Source organism: Schistocerca serialis, chromosome 2, assembly GCF_023864345.2.
Source record: "Schistocerca serialis cubense isolate TAMUIC-IGC-003099 chromosome 2, iqSchSeri2.2, whole genome shotgun sequence".
Classification (NCBI taxonomy): domain Eukaryota; kingdom Metazoa; phylum Arthropoda; class Insecta; order Orthoptera; family Acrididae; genus Schistocerca; species Schistocerca serialis.
The window spans coordinates 254,075,791-254,079,776 of record NC_064639.1 but is presented as its reverse complement, the minus strand read 5'-3'; the positions used below and the strand labels follow the sequence as shown (position 1 = coordinate 254,079,776).

Here is a 3,986-nt window from a genome sequence, read left to right as displayed (position 1 = left end):
ACCTTGAGTACCTCTATCGGTTCTCCCTTCTATTCCAGTCTCCTATAGTTCGTGGAAAGAAAGAAAGAAAGAAGTCGGTATGCCTCTGTGTGGGCTCTAATTTCTCTGATTTTATCCTCATGGTCTCTTCGCGAGATATACGTAGGGGGGAGCAATATACTGCTTGACTCCTCGGTGAAGGTACTTTTTCGAAACTTCAACAAACGCCCGTACCGAGCTACTGAGCGTCTCTCTTGCAGAGTCTTCCACTGGAGTTTATCTATCATTTCCGTAACGCTTTCGTGATTACTAAATGATCCTGTAACGAAGCGCGCTGATCTCCGTTGGATCTTCTCTATCTCCTCTATCAACCCCACCTGGTACGGATCCCACACTGGTGAGCAATATTCAAGCAGTGGGCGAACAAGTGCACTGTAACCTACTTCCTTTGTTTCTTGACTGCATTTCCTTAGGATTCTTCCAATGAATCTGTCTGGCATCTGCTTTACCGACGATTAATTTTATATGGTCATTCCATTTTAGATCACTCCTAATGCCTACTCCCAGATAATTTATGGAATTAACTGCTTCCAGTTGCTGACCTGCTATATTGTAGCTAAATGACTAAATGGTAAAGGATTTTTCTTTCTGTGTATTCTCAGCACATTACACTTGTCTACATTGAGATTCAATTGCCATTCCCTGCACCATATGTCAATTCGTTGCATTTCAGTACAATTTTCCATTGTTACAACCTCTCGATATAATACAGCATCATCTGTAAAACGCCTCAGTGAACTTCTGATGTTATCCACAAAGTCATTCATACATATTGTGAATAGCAACGGTCCTACGACACTCCCCTGCGGCACACCTGAAATCACTCTTACTTCGGAAGACTTCTCTCCATTGAGAATGACATGCTGCCTTCTGTTATCTAGGAACTCAATCCAATCACACAATTGGTCTGATAGTCCACTTACTTTGTTCACTAAACGACTGTGGGGAACTGTATCAAACGTCTTGCGGAAGTCAAGAAACACGGCATCTACCTGGAAACCCGTGCCTATGACCCTCTGAGTCTCTATAAATGATACATGCAGGTAATAATGGGTAACATATGTTTCAGGCAATATAAGGCACTTTTGCAGGCATTACGTTCCGCGACACGTTTGTTAATTCGTTGGCGTCGCATGTCCAAGAACACAAATTTTGCGATAATGGGCTTTTCTTGCTTTAAGTCGTCAACAATAACATATGTAAGTATGCTATTTAGGTTTTTATATTGGTAACGCCACGTAGCGCTCTGTATGAAAATAACTGGCTGTGGTGTGTGCAGTCTGTGGCTGGTTGGCATTGTTGTAACATTCGCTATTGTAGTGTTGGGCAGTTGGATGTGAGCCGCTAGCAGTGGTGGATGTGGGGAGAGTGATGGCAGTGTTTTGAGAGCGGATGATCTGGACGTGTATCCATCAGAGACAGTAAATTTGTAAGACTGGATGTCGTGAACTGATATATATATATATATATATATATATATATATATATATATATATATATATGACTTTTGAACACTATTAAGGTAAATACATTGTTTGTTCTCTATCGAAATCTTTCATTTGCTATCTATACCCATCAGTAGTTAGTGCCTTCAGTAGTTAGAATCTTTTATTTAGCTGGCAGTATTGGCGCTCGCTGTATTGCAGTAGTTCGAGTAACGAAGATTTTTGTGAGGTAAGTGATTCATGAAAGTTATAGGTTATTGTTAGTCAGGGCTATTCTTTTGTAAGGATTTTTGAAAGTCAGTTTGCGTTGCGCTAAAAAATATTGTCAGTTTAGTGTTGACCAGAATAAGTAAAGAGAGTAATGTCTGAGTACGTTCAGTTTTGCTCAGCTGTTTGAAAATCAAATAACGTAAGTGGTTTATCAGCACAATCATTCATTAATTTTTCTTAGGGGACGTTTCACATATGAAAACACCAAGTGGTATCCAAACGATGAACTTTCCTGTGATGGGCCCTTGAGCTATAATTTTTTACGCGGTTATGCGTATGTACGTTTATTATACTTTGTGGCTGTATTTATACACATAATATCTTCTGGAAAGCTGTGTGTCAGAAGAAATTTTGTTGTTATATTACTACCTACTTTTCTAGATCATTGAAAAAATTTTGCCGGTGTGGCCGAGCGGTTCTAGACGCTTCAGTCTGGAACCGCGCGACCGCTACGCTCGCAGGTTCGAATCCTGCCTCGGGCATGGATGTGTGTGATGTCTTTAGGTTAGTTAGTTTTAAGTAGTTCTAAGTTCTAGGGGACTGATAACCTCAGATGTTAAATCCCATAGTGCTCAGAGCCATTCGAACCATTTTTTTTAACAAATTTTCTTATCTGTTTCTGGCGACAAATATGAACAATATAAGCTGGGAGTAGTTCATGGATTTTCCATGCTACTAATGTGGAGAAAAACTGGAATAATTACAATCTATACATCTTTCATGGATCACTCATTAAATAATTTAATCTTCTCCGATTTATCACGTCGTGTGTTGTTAGTTACTAAGAGACTGGTTGGAGAACAATAATCCCCCCGCGTGAAAATTCGTCTGCAGTCACGACAGCGGCTGAGTTCTGCCGAGATGTGCTCGAGGGAGGGAGGGAGGGACGGCTGTGAGTCACAAACAGCAGCTGGCGGCGTTTCTCTGATGGTGGCGGCGGCGGCCTTGTGTCGCAAACCGCTTCCGGCGCCCGTGCCCGTGTCTGCAACGGGCCGTGCTGTCTGCGCGATCATGTGTGCTCGACAACTGCTCCATTCGGTCCACTGGCTTTGCATCACGTCCCTCAGGAAACCGAGAAACAAAACACGTGTCTAATTACTAACTCAGACATTTCCGTTCCTACTGTCGCGCTTCATCTCATCAAGCCAATTCAGGGTTTTCACAAGAGCTACTTGCCATCCTTCATGCGGCTTTACGTTTAATATTCCGTATGAAAATGTTTCCAGATTCCAAATAGAAAATCATCACCACAGTGTAAATAATACCACGGAGACAGTGATGAAAAAATAACCTCTTTATTTTTATTTTATTTCGTTTATTTACTTAATTTTCTATTTATTTTATGTTGTTTTATTGTGAAACTTCCTGGAAGATTAAAACTGTGTGCCGGACCGAGACTCGAACTCGGGACATCTGTCTTTCGTGGGCAAGTGCTCTACCATTTTTTTTTTAAATCTCATTTTGTTCGCTTCTGTTCGTTGTATCTGCTCGGGGCGGACGTCGTAAGACATCCGATTAAGTTCGTTGATGATCGATTAACTCAGTTTTTTTTTTATTACAGAGGGTACGTAACCCTCTGACCGAACACGCTGAGATACCGTGCCGGCTGTCCATCTGAGCTACCCAAGCACGACTCACGCCCTGTCCTCACAGCCAGTACCTTGTCTCCTACTTTCCAAACTTCACAGACGCTCTCCTGCGAATATTTCAGAACTAGCACTCCTGGAAGAAAGGATATTCCGGAGACATGGCTTAGCCATAGCCTGGGGGATGTTTCCAGAATGAGATTTTCACCCCGCAGCGGAGTGTGCGCTGATATGAAACTTCATGGCAGATTAAAACTGTATGCCGGACCGAGACTCTAATCCTTTCTTCTGTGAAGTTTGGATAGTAGAAGACAAGATACTGGCGGAAGTAAGGCTGTGAAGACGGGGTGTGAGTCGTGCTTGGGTAGCTCAGATGGTAGAGCACTTGCCCTCGAAAGGCAAAGGTCCCGAGTTCGAGTCTCGGTCGGGCACACAGTTTTAATCTGCTAGGAAGTTTCTTTTATTGTGTTTATTTATTTATATTAGAACAGCAAGATCCTTATTTGGAATTTACCGCAAGCCCACTTATACTGCTAGAGATATAAGCAATCAATGATTTCAGCCTAATACATAGAAAGAAGCGTTTTTAACGAGATAGTACTCATTTAACGAATTGATACTCTGACTAATGGTTTTCATTTGGAGA

The 3,986-nt window shown here is 41.8% G+C and overlaps 1 non-coding gene across 1 annotated transcript; it reads left to right on the top strand.

The window, feature by feature from the left end:
* Window positions 1–3,698: 3,698 nt before the first annotated feature.
* Trnas-cga (transfer RNA serine (anticodon CGA)) lies at window positions 3,699–3,771 on the top strand. The gene has a single exon. It is a non-coding gene; the product is annotated as a tRNA-Ser (tRNA).
* Window positions 3,772–3,986: the final 215 nt, after the last annotated feature.